This window comes from Elgaria multicarinata, chromosome 11 (genome assembly GCF_023053635.1).
Source record: "Elgaria multicarinata webbii isolate HBS135686 ecotype San Diego chromosome 11, rElgMul1.1.pri, whole genome shotgun sequence".
NCBI lineage: Eukaryota > Metazoa > Chordata > Lepidosauria > Squamata > Anguidae > Elgaria > Elgaria multicarinata.
This window is the reverse complement of record NC_086181.1, coordinates 44,833,105-44,857,697: the sequence shown is the minus strand read 5'-3', so window position 1 is coordinate 44,857,697 and position 24,593 is coordinate 44,833,105.

Below are 24,593 nucleotides of genomic sequence, written 5' to 3'. Positions count from 1 at the left end.
CTCCCTTCTGGTGAGCTACACCCAGGCGCCTCCAAGCAACAGAGCAACGTGTAAAGTTAAGGCCCCACCTACTCTGCCTCATCTCACGCGTGCCTCCTACAGCACGGTCTGCTATTTATACGCACGCCTTCCTCCACCCACCCACACAAAACATGGCAGAAAAAGGTGCAGGAAAGGAGGCGTGGCCCCCAAATCAGCCCTCCGTTTCTCCATCGTGGGTGGTGACCTCACAGAGAGATGATGGAGATAGCATGAATAGGGCGGAGAGAGCCTATAAAGACGATCAGACTGACTGACTGAATAAAGATGGGATAGATGGAGAGATAAAGAGAAAGGTGCAGTGGTTAATTTTCACCTGTGAAATTTGAGGGGACTTCAGGGCATCAAAAGTTTTTATGAAGCAAACCATCCCCTTCTCACCTGTTTCTTTCTCCCGATTAGCAGGTTTTATTTATTTATTTATTAGATTTTTATACCGCCCAAGAGCCGAAGCTCTCTGGGCGGTTTTGCAGCATTTATTTATTTAGAACCAAACCAGAAACAATAACTCCAACTGGGCCTCTTCTGGAAGCAACCCTCTGCAGTCCAATATTACATACAACTTTCCCAACTTGGGGCCCTACGCTCCTGCTGGACCAGCCTTCCTCAACCCGGGGCGCTCCAGATGTGTTGGACTACAACTCCCAGAATTGGGAGATGCAGTCCAACACATCTGGAGTGCCCCAGGTTGAGGAAGGCTGCGCTGGACCATAATTGGCCATTCTGGCTGGAGTTGGTTGGAGCTGCAATCCAGCACAGGTTCTGGAAGGCTGACGTTGGAAATGTGACAGTATCGCGTCATCACACCGTCAGATTTGGACATCACCATCATCTTCATCATCATCAACGGCCAATTTTCTTGTACTCGCCATTGGCCTTTGGAACTTCCAGCTAAACTTTCCATATAAAACGTCCATTACAAAAGTTACATTAAAATCTACCACACAGAACCATCTTTCTGCCTTAATAACTCTGTGTAAAATGTATTTTACCCCGTACACTAAAGATCCTAATTTAAACTAAAAATATATCTAATATTTCAAGGAGTCCCTCTCGAGACCAGCCTTCCCCAACCTGAGCCCCTCCAGACGTTTCGACTTCAACTTCCATCAGCCCCAACCAATGATCAGGGATGATGGGAGTTAAAGACTAAAACATCGAACCATTTGAGGGACAGCTGTTCTGGACTACCCTGATCCTTGTCATTTTGTTCATGGCTCTCCATCTACGCATCCATCCACCCGACTTTGCAGGTTCCCCTCTTCCATCCATCCAACCACCATTTCCTATGTCCGTCCGTTCTTCATTTCGCACATTTGTATTTCCCAACAAAATTATCCAAGTGGCGAATGCATAGACACACGAAGCCACAGTGGTGAAGTACTAGGGATGTGCACGGACCCCACTCCGCCCCACCTCGATCCGCCTAGGGGCCGCTCTGCTCCACTGCGGAGCTCCGGCTCCGAATCAGACCTCCGCAGTGGCGGGGAGTGGCTCCAGGTAAGGCCCCCCCTCCTTCCCCTTACCTGCGTCCGTCCCGGCCCATCCCAGCTTCACTAGAGCCCGTGGCTCCTGGTTGAGCCGTGGGCTCTAGTGAAGGTGGCGACAGGCCACGACGGACGCAGGTAAGACCCCCCTCCCCCTTACCTGGCTCTGCCACTGTCGCCGCACGGGCGGTGGTGGTGGCAGGGCCAAGTAAACCCCCCTCCCTCCTCTCCCTTACCTGCGTCCATCTGTGGACCCACGAGTCCTCGGGCTCAGTTGAAGCAGCCGCGGGACCGCGGACGGATGCAGGTAAGACCCCCCCCTCCACGTTACCTGGTTCTGCCACCGTCGCCGCATGGGCGGCAGCGACAGCGGCAGGGCCAAGTAAACCCCCCTTACCTTTTTTGTGGAGCTCCGGATCGAGGCGAAGGATCCGCCTTCACCTCGATCCGCTCCACAACGCTCCGCGGCTCCCCCAATCCTCTTCGCCTCCACCTTAAGCGGAGGCGAAGCCCCCTGATCCGCTCCTGCTTCTCCGATCCGAGGAGAAGCGGAGCACATCCCTATTAAGTACGTCGAGCTAAACAGTATGTGTGTCATGTGAACCATTGCTAACCATGGTGGTTAGATCATAGAATCATAGAATCATAGAATAGTAGAGTTGGAAGGGGCCTACAAGGCCATCCAGTCCAACCCCCTGCTCAATGCAGGAATCCACCCTAAAGCATCCCTGACAGAGGGTTGTCCAGCTGCCTCTTGAAGGCCTCTACCAAACCCATTCACTAACCATTTGCTGCAAAAGGGTTAGCGGCATAACCATGGCTTAGCATGTGGTCTGAACAGGACCAATAACGATTACAACACTCAAACATAACAATGAAACACCACACAAGTAATTGTGCTGTTAATCAATAATATATCAACATGGCTAAAACTGCAACTGTAACTGGTTGTGTCATGTAGTCCTTGGGCTCCAACCAGCCACCCTCGGGGCACCAGGAACTGCCACACAGGATGTGGCATAGTAGAGGTGAACATTCAAGATGACTCAGGGGATTAGTTCTGCTCACATTGAGGAGAGGTTCTGAGTAGCTGACATATTTGGAATAGAGAAGGCTTTTCCCCTAGTCATCAGGTTGGCCGGTCACTCTAAGTGCTTGGAGTTTTGTTGTTGCTGTTGTTGAAATTGTTGTCTACCCCCGAAGCATGCGGCTTGACTTTGCTGTGTGAATAGTACACATGTACAAACGTACAAAATTCTGCATGGTATGGAGAATGTGGACAGGGAGACCTTTTTCTCCCTCTCTCAAAATATTAGAACCCGGGGTCATCCCATGAAGCTGATGGGTGGGAGATCCGAGACAAATAAAAGGAAGGCCTTCTTCACACAACGCATAGTTAAATTATGGAACTCACTACCACAAGATATAGTGATGGCCGCCAATCTGGATGGCTTTAAAAGGAATTTTGGATAAATTCCTGGAGGCAAAGGCTATCAATGGCTACTAGCCCTGATGGTTGTGTGCTAACTCCAGTATCCAAGGCAAGTCTATATACACCAGCTGCTGGGGAACATGGGCGGGAGGCTGCTGTTGCACCATGTTCCTGCTTGTTGATCCCTGGCTGATGGCTGGTTGGCCACTGTGTGGACAGAGTGCTGGACTAGATGGACGCTTGGTTTGATCCAGCATCAGGGCACTTGACTTGGATGGCGTGGCTCGATCGCCAATGGTTCTGTCGTCTCATAGTAGCAAGCTGGTCAAAATGGCCGACTGGCCCCTACCAGCCTTTTGATCTTCGTATTCAGAGGAGGGTGTGTTAGCTCCGTTGTCAATGGGGCAATGAATCCGCTCCGGGTTTCAGTCAGAACCAGTCAGAATTCTAAAGCAGCTAGCCAAGGTGCCTTGCCAGGGCCTCTACCATCTGCATTTCTTTTTTGCCATGACCCAGGCCCTGCCTCACCACTGTGCAAGAGAAAGTGGCCTATCCCATGGCAGCTGATCTTAGGGTACCGTCAAGCAGAAGCAACCTGTGTAGTTGAGCCCCTCGTTCCTAAGGGCTAAACTACAAGGTACATTGAATGTATAGCAAATAGCTCGGGGATAGAACTTCTTTCAGCCTGAATTCCATTTCAGAGAAGCGCTTGGGGGGGGGGGCACCTTCCAGTGGTGATGGTGATGCGGTGGGTGGGTGTTAGATCAACGTTCTTTACCCAGGGACGAGATCCAATTAGCCCCTAAGCATGACTCTCCACACTTCCAGCGACAGAGGGTTCAAAAGCGCTTTATTGATTAGTAATCAAGGTCTGGTCTCTTGAAGGCGAGCAGTCAGACAGAGAATAGGGAATTCAGCACAGCATTTGAAGCATGCAAGGAGCAGTTCCCAGTAGCAGCATGAGCCAATCAGAATGTAACACTGGAGCATAGCTAATTTATGTTAAACAATCCCCTTTGCTCTACTCTAAGCAAAGTTACTGTAAGCTAACTTTTGCACTGGAGCCGAGGCTCTCTGTTTTCATTAGATCAGACAGACACAAGGAGACATCCAAGGAGACATTCTCGCGTACGTGACATTTCGCCTGCTGTATAATGGCTACTTCATAGCTTCCTTTAGAAAATGGAGGCACCTATGCTAATAGGAGTGTTAATAAAAAAAACAGGGCACAGCCAAAACGTCAGCATATTGTAGCTGCAAACTCAGCCTTTGGAGAGACATTTTAGAATGGGGTGTGTGGGAACTCCACAAAATCCAGGGAACAGAGTGGTCCTTTGGGGGAACTCCAGAGGGCCACACTGAGACCCCAGCCAGGCTGGATTTGACCCACAATTCTGAGGTTCTGCACTGCTGGGGCAGCTGAGACTATTTTTCTTTTCTTTAGTGTAAGCTCCAATTCATTGTGCACAAGGTTATATGTGAGGTTTAAACAGGGTGACCAAACGTCCGGATTCGGCCGGACAAGACAGGAAATCCCGCCCCCAAATGGCGTCCGGCGGGAGATTTCAAATTCCCCCCAAATGCCCGGGAAAATCGGGGCCCTGGCCCAGCCCTGCATCCCCCAGGGACGCTCTCCCCTTCTGCTCTATGGTGGGACAAGCGCACCAGCACAGAGCAGAAGGGCGGCGGCGCTGGGAGGAAGGAACTGGGAAGCCCGTCCTTTCCCCTCCACACCCGCCCGGTAACCCTTTGTTCTCCTTCAATCAACCCCCATCTGAGATTAAGGCAGCAAAGGCTTCCAGGTTAAAGAGGGCGTGGTGGTGGTGGATTCCAAGGAGTGGGGCTCTCACACACGCGTGCACGCACACGCACACGCACACACACACACACACACACACAAGCGCTCTCTCTCCCTCGCTCTCTTTCAACGAGGTGCAGCAGGGATGTTCAGATCTCCATCCAGCGCCCAAAGAGTTAAAGGCATACAGCAGGAGAGTAACGCGCGCACACACACTCGCTCACTCACTCTCACACACACACACATTCACCATACGTTGGGGGTGTGCAGCCAACAGCCACCCTCCACTACAGCCAGCCTCTGCGTGTATGTGTGTTTGTGTGAAAGCGGGAGGCGCGCACGCACGCACTCCTGGGAGAGAAGGACGACCCGTCAGGGGCTGGACGCGAGGAGGTAAACAAACAATAAGAGCGCCCCACGCGTGCAGCAAGGGCTTCCAGGTTAAAGAGGGCGTGGTGGTCGTGGTGGATTCCAAGGAGTGGGGCTCTCACACTCTCTCTCTCACACGTGCGCGCGCACACACACACAGGCGCTCTCTCTCCCTCGCTCTCTTTCAAGGAGGTGCAGCAGGGATGTTCAGATCTCCATCCAGCGCCCGTTAAAGGCATACAGCAGGAGAGTAACGCGCGCGCACACACTCACTCTCTCTCACACACACACATTCACCATACATTGGGGGTGTGCAGCCAACAGCCACCCTCCACTACAGCCAGCGTGTATGTGTGTTTGTGTGAAAGCAGGAGGCGCGCGCGCACGCACTCCTGGGAGAGAAGGACGACCCGTCAGGGGCTGGACGTGAGGAGGTAAACAAACAATAAGAGCGCCCCGTGTGCGCAGCTCTCCTGCCTGTGTCCTGGGCTCGCCCCCCCCCCCCGCGCTATATCATCCACCTGTTCAAAATCTTGGAAAGGGTGAATTTCCAGCTCCTTCCCCGCAGCCCAGGGACGCTCTCCCTTTCTGCTCTATGGTGAAGAGATTCCCACCCCCCACCCCCCAAAAACAAATATTAGCTTCAGAAGAGGGATTTTCTTCAGGCCCACATAAGGGAGGAACGGGCTAAATAACCCCACCACACCAGCTCTGATACTGATAATTACCAGTCTCCTCTCTCCATCTGGTATTATTTCCATTTAAAAAAATTTCACTTTAAATGCAAAGCCACATTTAGTCACGTCTGGTTTGGCTCATAAAAGAAAATGCAAGGTGAGATTGTTTCTGGAAGCACTTAGGGCTCTTTTGTTCTGTTTGATTTCTATATAGCTCCTTCAATACAAAGATTACCAGGGTGTTTACTGTAAAACATATGTTATATTAATTATTATTACTAATATTATTATTGGCCATCTTTCAGGGCAGAAGCCCAATTAAAACAACAACATAAAACAACAAATTAGTCAGCTGAGTAAAAGCAGTAATAAAACTAGATAATAAAACACCTCAGACAGTAAAAGCTCAGAAAAATAAGATCTTTACCTGGTGCTGGAAAGATATTAATGTAGGTGTCAGGCAATTGTCTTGGGGAGGGTGTGGATTTTTTCCATGCTGGGTGAGTGTGTAGGGATGTGTGGATTTTAATTTTTATCACCTTTCATAGAATCATAGAATAGCAGAGTTGGAAGGGGCCTACAAGGCCATCTAGTCCAACCCCCTGCTCAATGCAAGAATCCACCCTAAAGCATCCCTGACAGATGGTTTGATGAGCCCTTTGATGAGGCTCATCAAACCATCTCCCTTTGATGAGCATATGTGAGCTGTGTATTGCTGTTGTTATTTTACCTTGAGTGTGTGTGTGAATGAATTTTTATTTTTGACTTAAGGCTCATCTACACCAAGCAGGATATTCCACTATGAAAGCGGTATATAACATGCAGGATGTACACTGCTGCATTATAGTGGTATTGAAGTGCACTGACAACTGTTGGGGCCCATTGACATGTACCATATACTGCTTTCATAACCGCTTTTATAATGTAATATCCTGCTTGGCATAGATGTGTCATGGGCCCCAACAGTTGTCAGTGCACTTCAGTACCACTATAAAGCAGTAGTGTGGCTCCTGCCTTTTATACACCACTTCCATACCACTTTCATAGTGTTATATCCTGCTTGGTGTAGATGAGCCCTATGTCTTTGAGATTATGGTAATTTTACAGTATGGCTTTCTTTTTATTGTACTAGATTTTTCTGCTTCATTTGTTAATATGAATTTTCTGCTTCATTTGTTAATAATGCTCCTTCTCTTGCTGGTGATGGTGATAATGGATGCTGATTCTAATAATAATGCTCCTCCTTCAGTTGCTGGTGATGATGATAATGGATACTGATTCTAATATTAATAATGCTCCTTCTCTTGCTGGTGATGATTGCTGGTGGTAGTTGTTTATTATGTTATAAAAATAAAGAAATGGTTTTATATAAGTGTTAATTCTTTTTTTAGTATTTAGCATATTATTATAGTAGTTGTGTGCCTTTGGCACTCATTGGTTGCTATCATTTACTTTTTGTGAACCACCCAGAGAGCTTCGGCTAATGGGCAGTATAAAAATGTAATAAATAAATAAACGACCGAGGCCATGCCCCCTTGGGGGCCGGACATGTTGAGTTGGCTCCGCCTTGGGGTGGGCATGTTGGGGTGGCCACGCCTCCTGAGGGCGGCCATTTTGTCCTCCTTTTTGGTTTCCAAAATATGGTCACCCTAGTTTAAACCTTCCCTCCCAGCCACTTCCACCCTAAATCCATCCCCACTTCCATACAGGGGCTAAAGAAAAGACAGGGTGACCCTATGGAAAGGAGGACAGGGCTCCTGAACTTTTAACAGTTGTATTGAAAAGGGAATTTCAGCAGGTGTCATTTGTATGCATGCAGCACCTGATGAAATCCCCCCTTCATCACAACTGTTAAAGCTGCAGGATCCCTGCCCTCTTTTGTACTTGGTCATTCTACAAAAGGGAGCAGGGCTCCTGCAGCCTTAACTGTTGTGATGAAGAGGGAATTTCACCAGGTGCTGCATGCACACAAATGACACCGGCTGAAACCCCTTTTCTATGCAACTGTTAAAGATACAGGAGCCCTGTCCTCCTTTCCATAGGGTCACCCTGGCACCAATGGAGGGTGGAAATTGAGGTGGCAGAAACGTTTCCGCTCCCTATCCATTAGCAGTGGCCCTAATCTGGATCATGGCCCTGTGTGCTTACACTAAAGTAACAATAAGTTAGGATCGGCTACTTGCTACGCATTTAACCTAGCATTTAGTTTAGCCCTGAGTGGTGATGTGTTCCAGGGGTTCAGGACTTACCTGGGTTTAAAGCAGGTCACTGGAGGCTTGTTAGCATTGGTAATATTTGACTTTATTTACAAAAATGCAGGCTGAGACAGCGGACCGAGCAGGCAAACAGGCCCCTTATTCACAGCTTCTATGGCCTTTTTATTTAAATGACATTATTATCCAAATGTGCATCCATACATATAAATTAGCCCATGCAAATATTATGCAAATCGGTGTCCTTGTTTATCTTCTTTTGGCACCCTTAGCTTAGGTGGAGGCAGACAGCTTAAAACATGCTGACAGATAGTCAAATCTACTGCTCCCATATCTGATCTTCAGAGAAAGAGACAGAGAGAGACAGAGAGAGAGACAGAGATACTGATTTACAGATGTCTGTCACCAGGAAATCCATCCCTTTTTGGGTAGGGTGACCCTATGAAAAGGAGGACAGGGCTCCTGTATCTTTAACAGTTGTATTGAAAAGGAAGTTTCAGCAGGTGTCATTTGTAGATATGGAGAACCTGGTGAAATCTCTTCTTCATCACCACAGTTAAACCTGCAGGTGCCCTGCCCTCTTTTAAATCTGGTCGCTCTAGTATAGCTCCTGCACCTTTAACTGTTGTGATGAAGAGGGACTTTCACCAGGTGCTGCATGCATACAAATGACACCTGCTGAAATTCCCTTTTCTACGCAAGTGTTAAAGATACAGGAGCCCTGTCCTCCTTTTCATAGGGTCATCCTACTTTTGGGCTCACTAGAGTTCTCCACTGTGCCCAACTCAGCTTGCCATGCAAGTGGAGCTGCTGGTTTTCTCCAAACTCAGGGACTTTTTGCGTATTTTGTGGGTGACGGCTGCAATTTGCGCAAACTAAAAAAATCCACCCCAAATCTGCTAGCTGGCTCGACTCACTGCATACCGGGAGGTGAACCGACATCTGGGGGGTTAGTCAATGAACGCTCACTGAGTTCCATGCCCAACTGGATTCCTCCAAAATCCCTGCTCTGATACAAAAAGCTCTCTTCAGTGCCTTGCCTACTCCTGCCCTCTCTGTGTGTCTGTCTCCAAAAACTGCAGTCTGTCTCCAAAAACACTTTTCTCATTTTTCCACTCACACTTTGCTTGTCCCCTCAGTTTGGCTTGGGGCAGAGGCAAGAAGAAGGATGAAGCCTATTCCCCAGCCATTTCTGAGCTTCCTTTGTTTCGTAGGCTGTTTTCCTGTAATTTCCCTAATTTCCAGAAGTTGTGCCTGGCATCTTTGTCACTGACAGCACCGTTAATAAGTGAGAAGGGACGGTAGCTCAGCAATAGAGCACCAAGTCCTACTAGGGTGAGCCTATGGAAAGGCGGACAGGGCTCCTGTATCTTTAACAGTTGTATAGAAAAGGACATTTCAGCAGGTGTCATTTGTAGGCATGGTAAAATTCCCCCTTCATCACAACAGTGAAAGCTGCAGGAGCCCTGCCCTTTTTTGTATCTGGTCTCTCTAGTATAGCTCCTGCAGCTTTCGCTGTTGTGATGAAGGGGGAATTTTACCATGCCTCCAAATGACACCTGCTGAAATCCCCTTTTCTACCCAACTGTTAAAGATACAGGAGCCATGTCCTCTTTTCCGTATGGTCACCCTACGAGCATCTCCAGGTAGGGCTAGAAAACCCAAGAGAGCTGTCAGGAGTCAGTGTTGACAATACCGGACTAGATGGACCAAGGACCTGCTCCGATTATATTTTCACCACCGTGCTGTGCCTCTGTCCTCAAAGTCTCTGAGGCCATCATCTCTGCCTCTGTGCTTGCTTTTATCTGCCTGTACATGAATTCTTCCACGTTTCATACCCTTCTCATAGTTACCTCCATCTCACACCCCTTGAGCATTGGATGTCCTTTTGATATGTGGAGGTCAGTACAGCTCCACCCCAGGACCATCACAGGAATATCTTGCCAAGGTAGCGTGGGATGGTTTTTGCATCTCGTTTCCACCGGGAGTGTTAATTAAGGGATTTCCCTCTCCTGAATCCTGTTCTCCTCATGGTTTCTTTCCCATGTGCTGTGGGGTACAAAACACAAACTCATTTGAACTGAATTAGATTTTCACACTGCCTCAACAATGAGCTACAAGTTGCATATAGCTTTCACACACCCAGGGGGAAAAATGCTTCGTGTAGAACAGATTTGTCTTAAATGTGTGCTGTAAAATCAGACATGTGACCAAGGCTATGTTCAGCTGGGCACGCCCCCTTGGTGCTGGACACGCCCCCTTGGGGGCTGACCATGTTGTCCTCCTTTTTGGTTTCCAAAATATGGTCACCCTATCGTAGGTGAGAGACCACTAGGAGGAGAGCGGCCTTGGGTGCCATTTTTGGTAGAAAGATGGGGTATAAACCAAATCAATCAATCAATCAATCAATAAAAATAACATATCAATATTGATGGACCAACAACACTCATTGTATTCAGTGCCAGTTTTAGGTTTTGGAGGGCCCACGAGCAAGACAACCTCAGTGGCCCTGTTCAGACGACACCTTAAACCACAGCTTTAACCACGGTGAATAAGGCAAAAAGCCTTGTCCACCATGGTTGAAGCCTTGGTTTAAGGCAGCCTTCCTCAACCTGGGGCGCTCCAGATGTGTTGGACTACAACTCCCAGATGCAGTCCAACACATCTGGAGCGCCCCAGGTTGAGGAAGGCTGGTTTAAGGTGTCTTCTGAAGAAGGCCAGTGAGTCTGCCTTATACCCTGTCAGTGTCACCGGCTGGCTGCTCTTGTTTCTCACCCTCTTCCTCATCATGGCTTCCTCTGGCTCGCTTGGCAGGCAGAGAGCCAGGGAGCAGGTAGGTTGTGGTAGCACCTCCTGCTCCTCCTCCTCCTCACTCCTGCCGTTGTTCTGGGCCAGAGCGAGAGGCAGGTGAACAAGCAGATCCCAGTGGTGAAGAGGAGGAGGGGATCTAGTCAGGGGACCCCTTCATGCCTACCCTTGACGCCGGCCCTGACTGTACCACACTGGTTGGCGTTGGTCCCTGAAATCTCATGGGATTCCTAGGTGTGGAATGATTAACTTTTGTGAACCGCCCAGAGAGCTCCGGCTATTGGGCGATATAAAAATGTAATAAATAAATAAATAAATAAACTTAGCGATGGATGGTATTATGCCTTAAAATTAGCATTTCCGTAAAATTAGCTCAACTCTTTTCGTAAAACGAATATTAGCAAATTCAGAAATTATGTTCCTGGTTTCCTAGTTGGTGGTAAAAAAACCAAGTAGGGCCTTTTTGGTATTAAAATCACCTCTACATCTTCAAGACAATCCAAATCCTGCATCCATGGCTTTTAGGGGAGCAGGGCAGTGGAAGGGTCAGGGGTGAGATCTCGGCTTATAAATTCTCACCGTCCTAAAAACAACAACACCCTACAGTTCCCAAGTTTCCCCGGGGGCAGCCATGACAATTTAACCAGGTTACTATGCTAAAAGTCCCATCAGCCCCAGTCAGCATGGCCAATTGCTGGGGATTATGGGAGATGTACTCCAAAACTTTCAGAGGCCACCAAATTGGGGGAAGGGTGTTTCAGATCTGTGGTACTGATGTGTTCTGGGTAGTAAAGGAGAGGAACATATTTTCCCTCTGCTCCCCTGCCCACCTGTACTGGATGGTTCCTACTAGGGCTGTGCTCCGCTTCGCATCAGAGTGTAGAAGCAATAGCGAGGTGGCCTGATTCGCCTCCGACAAAGGTGGAGACAAAGCGGATCGGGGGGGCTGTGGATCGAGGTGAAGAGAATTGAGACCAAGCGGATCCTTCGCCTCGATCTGGAGCTCCGGAAAAAAAGGTAAGTGGGGGCTTACCTGGCACTGCCGCAGTCCGTGTGGCGATGGTGGCAAAGCCAGGTAAGGGGGCAGCGGAAGGGGGGCTTACCTGCCTCTGTCGCAGTCCGGAGGCGGCTTCACCTGAGGCAGAGGCTCAAACCGGAAGACCAGGCCGCAACTGCGGCCTGGTCTTCCTGTTTGAGTCCTCGGCCTCAGGTGAAGCCGCTGCCGGAACACAATGGACGCAGGTAAGGGGGGATGAGGGAGGGGGCCTAACCTGGTGCCGCCCCCACCGGTGCAGTCCATGCGGCGATGGCAGTGGATCCAGGTAAGGGGGCAGGAGGGAAGGGTCTTACCTGAGTCCGTCGCATTCCAGAAGCAGCCACCGGACCGCGACAGACGCAGGTAAGGGGGGAGGATGGGGGCCTTACCTGGCGCCGCCCCCACTGCTGCGGAGCTCCGATTTGGAGTCAGAGCTCCGCAGCGGAGCGGAGCGGACCATAGGCGGATCGAAGCAGGGCGGAGCGGGCCCGATCCGGAATTTGCAGATCGGGTGCGGAGCAGATCGGGGGGTCCGTGCACAGCCCTAGTTCCTACTTTCAGAAGCTTCCATAAGGGAAGAAGATTGTGGCCAAGATTACGATATCCCTTTCAGTCCATGGATTTTATTCATAGGGTTATTTGACTTCAGCAAAAGAATTTTGCAGCAATATGGCATAGATCCCATTAGATGCAGCCATGGAGGCATATAAAGTCTCTTGCTAAATTCCTTCTCGGCAGCGGAGAAACAAAGAGTTGCCCACGTTGACACGTGAAACACAGCCACCTCCTGGCATTGCCTCACTCTCCACCTGCTTCTAATGAGCGTTAACCCAATTAGGCATCCTTGCAGACTGTCAGAGACGAAAGGCTAATAATGTTATCACCCTGCACAATGGCGGAGTTGCATGACTCATCAGCTCGGAATAAAGAGAATAAAGTGTGAATCAGCAGAAAGGCCTGGCATCAGGGATATGGACCGCTTCCTCGTCCCTGTCCTCAATAATCCTTTGGGAACATCAGGTGGAGAATGTTTCACTCAGCCCTGCCGTACTCTTGGTCAGGTTCAAGGCTGGATTTGGGTTTGCTGGGATACCTGACGTGGGGATTGTCTACTCAACAATCCACTCAATTCACTACTAGTTGCTGGTGAAGATGGCCAGTGTTGCATTAACCTCATTATAGTTTTTAAGTCACAGGGAAATTTGCAACAAAATGTGTACAAAAGCAGGCCTGGTATCTAGAATGTGGATAAGGAGGTTTTTTTAGGGGTGTGCATGGACCCCCCGATCCACTTCTCTTCCAGATTCGCAACTTCTGGATCGGGTCCGCTTCCGGATCGGAGCTCTGCTTCCCCCCCCACATAGATTTGCATTGAAATCCAAAAATGCCTACAACTTTTTTTCTGTTAACATTAGAAATGTCAAATTAGGAACCATGACAGCTGATCCATGTATACACATGCATGCCAAGCCTCAAGCAAATCCAAGCATCCCCTAATTTTGGGGGGATTTTTGAAAATCGGACACCCCATTTTCAGAAATGGGATTTACTCTGACATTTTTACAGATAAAAACTTTGAAGCGGGCACCCTCACAGATGCCATCTAGATCCACATTCATGGCAAGTTTCAAGCAAATCCCATCATCCCCTGATTTTTGGCGGGGGTTTAACCTTTTAACTCACCCCAATTCAAGTCCCATGCTAGAACTCCATCAATTTTCACGTTAGAAATGTCAAATTAGGCACCATGACACCTGATCCATGTATACACATGCATGCCAAGCCTCAAGCAAATCCAAGCCTCCCCTGATTATTGGGGGATTTTTGAAAATCTGACACCCCACTATCTCAGGGATTTTTAAAGCTGCAGACAGCTTAATGGGCTTTATTCATGGCCATTTCAAAGGAAATCCCAACATGCCATGAATTGGGGAGTAGATAAACCTAAATATGAATCTTCTTCCACACTTGAAAAATTTATTTAGAACTTCCAAAAGTCTAAGTGAGCGCAGGAAGGACTTATTCCCTGAGTCAAAGCAAGACACACACAAACCATCCCTGCGAGGCGGGCACAGAGGAGGACAGGCAACACTGGGAGCAAGCATGCTGGAGGCTTGTGGAGTTGAACCACAAAGCCCATCATGTAGTACAGCTCCTGTTTAAAAAAAACACTGGGAAAAGTCCATTCAGAGACTAAGAAAGAAAAGTTTCCCAGTATCCCAAGTTACTAAGTATCCCATTTTGCTTACCTCCCCCTTCCAACTTTGGGATTGGAGGGTGCTTCATCAGGTGATCATGATTGGGAGTTGAATCTGCCTTTCAGCACTTCAAAAAGGTACCTCTCCCGCTTTTTTTACCCTATTTTTTTAAAAAATATATAGCAAGCAAACCGCAGCACGCAAAGTGCTGAAAAGAGGCTCAAAATGACCCCCACCCACGACTCTCTAAGCACAGTGAGTTTCAAATAGATAGCTTGAAAAACAAAAAAGTTATCCACTAATCTTTTCTGCAATGCAATCCTATGGGCGAAAAAATCCAAAAGTGGTGGGTGGAGCGCTACATGAAAAGAGAAGCGATTCGCTTATGGTTGCTTCTCTTTGTCATGCTTCTCCAGCCCCCCCCCCCGATTCGCTTCTCCTCCGCCTAAGGCGGAGGCGGATCACCCCGGTTCGCTGTTGCTTCTCCGATTTTAAGCGAAGCGGATCACACCCCTAGTATTTCTCTCCCTCTCGCATAATACAAGAACCCAACAGGGTCCTCCCATGAAGCTGATTGGTGGGAGATTCAGGACAGATCAAAGGAAGGACTTCTTCACACAGCTCAGAGTTAAACTATGGAATCCACTACCACAAGATGTAGCGATGGACCCTGCAACGCCACCACCTCATACACAAGGCTTTGATGTGCACACCTCCCTCAGGCTAAGCACCACCACTTAAATACCTGAGGAAGGGTAAAAAGAAAAGTATAACCTTTCCCTTATTGCAGAGGGGTAAAGTAAGGAGATTTGGAAAAAGGCTTTTCTGTGAATATAGCAGGCTGAAGGTTTAATGTAATGTGTTTATTTATGAGCCTATAGAGCAGGAGACACAGCCAAACTGACACGTGGTTTTATGGTAGCAAAATAAAGAAAATGTTTATTGTTGTTTACAGTTCTGAATTCCTTCGAATTCTATTCAACTCCTGCCTATTCTTAAGAATACTGGTAGTAACAAATCTAATAATAACAATCCCTAATTCCTAGGTTCTTATTTTCACTCACTCCTCACATGACTCCTGACAAGAAATCACTCAGCTAAACACATCCGAACCCCTCAGACCACTCCGCTCCCCCATATATATACTCCTTCCCCCTTTCCACAGCATCACCAGCCACACCCAGGCCGTAGCTAGACCTAAGGTTTATCCCAGGATTGTCCTGGGGTCAAACCTGTTCATCTAAGTGCCACACAGGGCATCCAGCGCTCAGGCAGGGACGAACCCGAGATGATCCTGGGATAAACCTTAGGTCTAGCTATGGCCCCACTCAGTCCAACATTCCGCACTCTCTAGACATACTTAAGGGAATAGAAATGTGGGTAACGCCACAGACCCCAATTGAGGTGGCTTTCAAAAGGGGGTTGGATAAATTCCAAAGGAGAAGGCTATCAATGGCTGCTAGCCCTGATGGCTATGTGGTACCTTCAGTGTCAGAGGCAGTAAGTCTATATACACTGATTGCTGGGGAACATGGATGGTAAGAGTGCTGTTGCACCTGGGTCCTGTTTGTAAGTTCCTGGTCAACAGCTGGTTGTCCGCTGTGTGAACAGAATGCTGGACTAGATGGACTCTTGAACTGATCCATTATTATTATTATTATTATTATTATTATTATTATTATTATTTATTATTATTATTATCCCGCCTTTTGCCCAATACTGGACCTCAAGGCAGCCTTACAAAATTTAAACATATACATTTAAAAACCTATGAAAAGAAATATACAGAAGTTAAAAATATATCAAATATATTACAATATTAAAACATTAAACATTTAAAATACATGACAATTTTAAAAGTCCTTAGCATAGTCGGAGGCCCAGATTATTCGCCAAAGGCCTGCTGGAACAAAGAAGGTTTGCCTGCTTCCAAAAGCCCATCAAGGAGAGAGCCAGTCTAGCTTTTCTGGGAAGAGAGTTCCAGAGCACTGGAGCAGCCACCAAGAAGGCCCTCTCCCGCGTTCCCACCAGGCTGTGAAGATGGTGGGACTGAAAGAAGGCCTTCTCAAGAAGATCTTAAAGCGCAGGCAGGCTCATAAGGGAGAAAACAGTCTTTCAGATAACCTGGACCCGAGCCATATAGGGCTTTATAGGTCATAACCAGCACTTTGAATTGTGCCCGGAAACAGACTGGAAGCCAGTGGAGTTGTTTTAACAGGGGAATTTTATGCTCCCTGTAACCAGCCCCGGTCAACACTCTGGCTGCAGCCCTTTGAACCAGCTGAAGTTTTGAACACTCTTTAAAGGCAGTCCCATGTAGAGCACATTACAGTAATCCAATCGGGATGTAACTAAGGCATGTGTCACCGTGGCCAGGTCTGACATCTCTAGGAACGGGCGCAGCTGGCGCACTAGCTTGAACAGTGCAAATGCACTCCTGGCCACCGCCAAAACCTGGGCATCCAGGCTCAGGGCTGAATCCAGAAGTACACCCAAGCTGCGGACCTGTGTCTTCAGGGGGAGTGTAACCCCATCCAGCACAAGCTGAATCCCTATTCCCTGATCTGCCTTTCGACTGACCAGGAGCACCTCTGTCTTGTCTGGATTAAGCTTCAATTTGTTTGCCCTCATCCAGTCCATTACTGCCAACAGACACCGGTTTAGCACAGAAACCGCTTCCTTGGAATTGGGTGGAAAGGAGTAGTAGAGTTGGGTGTCATCAGCGTACTGGTGGCACCGCACCCCACAACTCCGGATAACCCCTCCCAACGGTTTCATGTATATGTTAAATAGCATGGGGGACAAAACAGAGCCCTGAGGGACTCCACGGGCCAACGGCCAAGGAGTTGAACAGGAGTCCCCCAGTACCACCTTCTGGGTCCGTCCATCCAGGAAGGAATGGAGCCACTGTAAAACAGTGCCTCCAAGTCCCAGCCCAGCAAGGCGGCCCAGAAGGATACCATGGTCGATGGTATCGAATGCTGCTGAAAGATCCAGCAGAACCAACAGGGACAGACTCCCCCGGTCTAGTTTCCGGCGTAGCAAGGCTCTTATGCTCTTATGTAACATCAGCCACACCCCTTCAACAATTGAGAGATCGTGGTGAGAACTATGTGCGCAAATATATCCTCTTGCATGGCACAGATAAACTGTGCATGCACATTATGCATCATAGAATCATAGAATAGCAGAGTTGGAAGGGGCCTACAAGGCCATCGAGTCCAACCCCCTGCTCAAGGCAGGAATCCACCCTAAAACATCCCTGACAGATGCTTGTCCAGCTGCCTCTTGAAGGCCTCTAGTGTGGGAGAGCCCACAACCTCCCTAGGTAACTGATTCCATTGTCGTACTGCTCTAACAGTCAGGAAGTTTTTCCTGATGTCCAGCTGGAATCTGGCTTCCTTTAACTTGAGCCCCTTATTCCGTGTCCTGCACTCTGGGAGGATTGAGAAGAGATCCTGGCCCTCCTCTGTGTGACAACCTTACAAGTCTTTGAAGAGTGCTATCATGTCTCCCCTCAATCTTCTCTTCTCCAGGCTAAACATGCCCAGTTCTTTCAGTCTCTCTTCATAGGGCTTTGTTTCCAGACCCCTGATCATCCTCGTTGCCCTCCTCTGAACACGCTCCAGCTTGTCTGCATCCTTCTTGAATTGTGGAGCCCAGAACTGGACGCAATACTCTAGATGAGGCCTAACAGGGCCGAATAGAGAGGAACCAGGACCTCACGCGATTTGGAAGCTATACTTCTATTAATGCAGCCCAAAATAGCATTTGCCTTTCTTGCAGCCCTATCACACTGTTGGCTCATATTCAGGTTGTGATCTTCAACAATTCCAAGAGCCTTCTCGTTTGTAGTATTGCTGAGCCAAGTATCCCCCATCCTGTAACTGTGCCTTTTCCTAGATGTAGAACTTATTTTTCCCTATTAAATTTCATTCTGTTGTTTTCAGCCCAGCACTCCAGCCTATCAAGATCACTGGTGCATTGTAGCAGCCGTGGGAACCTCTGGCTCATGAGGTCACCCAATTTGTACCACGAGTTGCTCCCAGCTTCCTGCTTCCTGTGACCCTGTGCCCTTGTTGATCATGGCATGTTGTGGGTGGAGACTGGGGAATCTCTGAGCTTCATCTGAACTGCAGAGAGATTTTGATCAAGAAAATAAACAAACACAATCTTGTACTAGAAATATAGTTGAAGCAGTACTACTTGGATGTCATTACCAGCACTTGACTGTATCTTAAAACTGTGACTGTGATCTATGTATATTGTGTATTACTAGAAAGTATTTATTGTAAAAAGATGATTGTCTTATGAGCAAATTGTATGCACAGTTTGCCATCTATGATCATGCAGGTGATGCATCAGGTATATTTGTAAATAAATATTACTATCTATCCCTGTGTATATATATTGTGTAGTAGCAATTCTTCACTGTGGCATGTTGATTGGGGGATTTAAACCTGCATGGGTCAGCAGCGGTGTGTGTGTGTGTGTCTACCTGTGAAAATGAGTGCTGTGTGTGTGAAGTGGAATGTTCATCTCAGGAATATAATCGCTTGTTTACCGCTGCCTTAATGGCTAGATGTCCCCAGGGATGGAGAGGAGGAAGGGCAAGAGAAATGAGTGGAGATAATTTAAGATAAGGAGAGATAAAACTAGGCCAGTGGTTCAGGCGGCAACTTCTAACCTGTAGCTAGGATCTCTGTTTTAACTTGTCCTGAACATGCAAGCGAGTCAAATGATTGGGGAACATCTGTAGATTGGGACAGCCTCTGTGAGCTCCATCAGACGCGTGTTTCATTGCACGCTTGTTACTTGGGCACTCATGGATTTTCATGGGTCCCTCTCATGGCATCGTCTGCCTCCCGCCCCTTCTAGCCTTCTTTGAGCCACAAAAAACCCACCCAGGTAAGTCTGGCTTATTTTTAAAGATGGAAGTTGCCTCTATCGACTGCTGTGTGCTGGAGAAGCAGCAGGATCAAAACGGCCCACTGAATGGGCCACGTGCACGTTGTTTACTTCCTCTTTCGAAAGAGGAAGTAATGAGAGACAAAAGCGTGGGTGGGGAAGCGACGGTGAGCGAACGCAATTTCTCCCTGTGTGATGATGTGTTGTCGGAGATGTTTGCCGCCCGAGAAAGGGGGTGGCTCAAGGTTTGAGGGGCCACCATGGAGACAGTGCTTTCTCGTGGGCCCCATCCTCTGCAACGGGTGGCTTGGGGCAGATGTCCAGAGCCCCACAGCTCAGCTCCTCCCCCTGGGAAGGATCGCCCAGAGAGTGGCAGGTGATGCAGGTGTCAAAGCAAAGTCTATGCTTCCAGGTTCCATTCAAAACACACCGCAAAATCCATTGTCTACCACCAAGACCTACGACACGGTCGTATCCGCTCAGGTTCGTTGGACAGAGACTCTCAACGTGTAGATGGAAACCAGACATTTCCCAGATGACAATACACACCCAACGAAGAGAAAATAACAGACCGACAAGGAGATTCAGGACAGATAAAAGGCAGGGCTTCTTCACACAGACCATAGTTAAACTGTGGAATTCGCTGCCACAAGACACAGCGATGGCCACCCATTTGGATGGCTTTCAAAGGGAATTAGACAGATTCCTGAAGGCGAAGGCTATATCCATGGTACTAGACCTGATGGCTCTATGCTCCCTCCAGTATCAGAGGCACTATGCCTCTGTACACCAGTTGCTGGGGAACATGGGCGGGAGGGTGCTGTTGGACTCATGTCCTGTTTGTGGGTTGGCCCCTGTGTGAACAGGATGCTGGAATAGACGGACCCTTGGTCTGATCCAGCTTGGCTCTTCTTATGTCAGACTTGTACCTGGGAATAACTCGCTACCAGACAACTGTAGAAGAGAAAATGAAAGAACACCACTTGCTACCTGTAGTTGCTAATGAAAACCAGCCAAATATATCTTTCATAGTCTACTTCTCTCACACAGGCCTTTTCTTGCTTACCGACAACCCCACTCTTCCCAATCAAAAACAGTTACTCACTAGCAACAACAGGCCACAGAACATGTAGATAAACACGGGGAACGCACCCTGTGACAAACCAAGGTGCCAGCAATATCCCCAAAACTGCTCTGGGCACACTATTACAGATCCAAATATTTTCAATACCAGGGTTTTGTTCACTTGCTGATCTTTCAATAGTCTGTCATCTGCACCAGTGGCCTACTGCAGCTCTCCCCAACGCAGCGCCCTCCACATGTGTTGGACTACAAGTCCCATTACCCCCAGCCAGCACAACCTCCCCTTGTTGAAGGTTATGCGTTTTTATCCTGCTGTTTCTGATCTGATGTGGCTTTCATTTCTTTTTTCTTGCCTTTTTAAGGGCACCAAATCCTATGCCTGTTTAGACTGCAAAAAGTCCTAGAACTCCCATTATCCCTGAGCCAGTATGGCTGGCTGGAAATTGTAAGACTTTTTTCTGCCTAAACATGCACAGGTCTGCATGCACAGGACTGCATGCCAAGCAGCAAATAACTGTAGCTGTCAGGATGGTATACAAATAAGTTAAAAGTAATAAAATACATGTTAAAAAAAATAAAATGACACAGACAGCATTTTTAACTAGACGCAAAAGCTATTTTCTCTTTTGCTTCTGGCTGCCTTACTTTTTAACATCCGTCTTTGGCTGTTAATGTTGTAGTGTTTTAATATTTTAATTAGGATGAGTTATTATTATTATGATGATGATGATTATTTATTTATTTATTTATATAGCACCGTCAATGTACATGGTGCTGTACAGAGTAAAACAGTAAATAGCAAGACCCTGCCGCATAGGCTTACAATCTAATAAAATCATAGTAAAACAATAAGGAGGGGAAGAGAATGAGTGTGGTTGTAAATTGATTGTTTTAATTTCAAGCTGCCCTAGGAACTCTTTGCAATTTAAGAAAGGGATAGAGATCCTTTGGGATTAAGACAGGGAAATTAAATATATTACATCAATCAGAAATCAAATATATTACATCAATCTGTAATATAGCTACTGTTATAAACAAAAGCCAATGGTGTTGACCATAACTGAATTTCCGAAACCCATATTAATGTGATACCTTTATTAGGCCAACCCAAAGATCACAAGAAATGTGCAGGCTTGTGGGATGAAGAGATCTGGGGACCACAAAAGCTTGCATAGTTATTCTCCCAGGGGAATTCAGCATCTTGTTTACAAGACCTGTGGTAGGAAGAGTCATGTTGGACCAATCTAAACGTCCATCGAATTCAGCATTTTGCTTGCGTGAGGTACTGGTTCCTCTCTATTCGGCCCTGGTTAGGCCTCATGTAGAGTATTGTGTCCAGTTCTGGGCTCTACAATTCAAGAAGGACGCAGACAAGCTGGAGCGTGTTCAGAGGAGGGCAACCAGGATGATCAGGGGTCTGGAAACAAAGCCCTGTGAAGAGAGACTGAAAGAACTGGGCATGTTTAGCCTGGAGAAGAGAAGATGGAGGGGAGACATGATAGCACTCTTCAAATACTTGAAAGGTTGTCACACAGAGGAGGGCCAGGATCTCTTCTCAATCCTCCCAGAGTGTAGGACACGGAATAACGGGCTCAAGTTAAAGGAAGCCGGATTCCAGCTGGACATCAGGAAAAACTGGGACGTACTAAAACAAAGGACAATGCTTGCCCATAGGGAAACCATACTTGCCCATAGAGAAACCATACTTGCCCATAGGGATGCATTGAAAAGGGCTTGTCCATACGGAAACATAGGACAGAATTCTCCATAGAGAAACCATACTTGCCCATAGGGATTCATTGCAAATCCCTTGCCCATAGAAAACAATGGGCCAGAATTCTCCATAGAAAAACCATACTTGCCCATAGGGATTCATTGCAAATCGCTTGCCCATAGGGAAACATAGGAAAGAATTCTCCATAGAAAAACCATACTTGCCCATAGGGATTCATTGCAAATCCCTTGCCCATAGGGATCCATGGGACAGACTTCTCCATAGAAAAACCATACTTGCCCATAGGGATTCATTGCAAATCCCTTGCCCATAGGGATCCATGGGACAGACTTCTCCATAGAAAAACCATACTTGCCCATAGGGATTCATTGCAAATCCCTTGCCCATAGGGATCCATGGGACAGACTTCTCCATAGAAAAACCATACTTGCCCATAGGGATTCATTGCAAATCCCTTGCCCATAGAAAACAATGGGCCAGAATTCTCCATAGAAAAACCATACTTGCCCATAGGGATTCATTGCAAACCGCTTGCCCATAGGGAAACATAGGAAAGAATTCTCCATAGAAAAACCATACTTGCCCATAGGGATTCATTGCAAATCCCTTGCCCCTAGGGATCCATGGGACAGACTTCTCCATAGAAAAACCATACTTGCCCATAGGGATTCATTGCAAATCCCTTGCCCATAGGGAAACATAGGAAAGAATTCTCCATAGAAAAACCATACTTGCCCATAGGGATTCATTGCAAATTGCTTGCCCATAGGGATCCATGTGACAGACTTCTCCATAGAAAAACCATACTTGCCCATAGGGATTCATTGCAAATCGCTTGCCCATAGGGAAACATAGGAAAGAATTCTCCATAGAAAAACCATACTTGCCCATAGGGATTCATTGCAAATCGCTTGCCCATAGGGATCCATGGGACAGACTTCTCCATAGAAAAACCATACTTGCCCATAGGGATTCATTGCAAATCCCTTGCCCATAGAAAACAATGGGACAGAATTAGCCATAGAAAAACCATACTTGCCCATAGGGATTCATTGCAAATCGCTTACCCATAGGGAAACATAGGAAAGAATTCTCCATAGAAAAACCATACTTGCCCATAGGGATTCATTGCAAACCGCTTGCCCATAGGGAAACATAGGAAAGAATTCTCCATAGAAAAACCATACTTGCCCATAGGGATTCATTGCAAATCCCTTGCCCATAGGGATCCATGGGACAGACTTCTCCATAGAAAAACCATACTTGCCCATAGGGATTCATTGCAAATCCCTTGCCCATAGGGATCCATGGGACAGACTTCTCCATAGAAAAACCACACTTGCCCATAGGGATTCATTGCAAATCGCTTGCCCATAGGGAAACATAGGAAAGAATTCTCCATAGAAAAACCATACTTGCCCATAGGGATTCATTGCAAATCGCTTGCCCATAGGGATCCATGGGACAGACTTCTCCATAGAAAAACCATACTTGCCCATAGGGATTCATTGCAAATCCCTTGCCCATAGGGATCCATGGGACAGACTTCTCCATAGAAAAACCATACTTGCCCATAGGGATTCATTGCAAATCGCTTGCCCATAGGGAAACATAGGAAAGAATTCTCCATAGAAAAACCGTACTTGCCCATAGGGATTCATTGCAAACCGCTTGCCCATAGGGAAACATAGGAAAGAATTCTCCATAGAAAAACCATACTTGCCCATAGGGATTCATTGCAAATCCCTTGCCCATAGGGATCCATGGGACAGACTTCTCCATAGAAAAACCATACTTGCCCATAGGGATTCATTGCAAATCCCTTGCCCATAGGGATCCATGGGACAGACTTCTCCATAGAAAAACCATACTTGCCCATAGGGATTCATTGCAAATCGCTTGCCCATAGGGAAACATAGGAAAGAATTCTCCATAGAAAAACCATACTTGCCCATAGGGATTCATTGCAAATCGCTTGCCCATAGGGATCCATGGGACAGACTTCTCCATAGAAAAACCATACTTGCCCATAGGGATTCATTGCAAATCCCTTGCCCATAGGGATCCATGGGACAGACTTCTCCATAGAAAAACCATACTTGCCCATAGGGATTCATTGCAAATCGCTTGCCCATAGAGAAACATAGGAAAGAATTCTCCATAGAAAAACCATACTTGCCCATAGGGATTCATTGCAAACCGCTTGCCCATAGGGAAACATAGGAAAGAATTCTCCATAGAAAAACCATACTTGCCCATAGGGATTCATTGCAAATCCCTTGCCCATAGGGATCCATGGGACAGACTTCTCCATAGAAAAACCATACTTGCCCATAGGGATTCATTGCAAATCCCTTGCCCATAGGGATCCATGGGACAGACTTCTCCATAGAAAAACCATACTTGCCCATAGGGATTCATTGCAAATCCCTTGCCCATAGGGAAACATAGGAAAGAATTCTCCATAGAAAAACCATACTTGCCCATAGGGATTCATTGCAAATCGCTTGCCCATAGGGATCCATGGGACAGACTTCTCCATAGAAAAACCATACTTGCCCATAGGGATTCATTGCAAATCCCTTGCCCATAGGGATCCATGGGACAGACTTCTCCATAGAAAAACCATACTTGCCCATAGGGATTCATTGCAAATCGCTTGCCCATAGAGAAACATAGGAAAGAATTCTCCATAGAAAAACCATACTTGCCCATAGGGATCCAATGCAAACCGCTTGCCCATAGAAAACAATGGGACAGAATTAGCCATAGAAAAACCATACTTGCCCATAGGGATTCATTGCAAATCG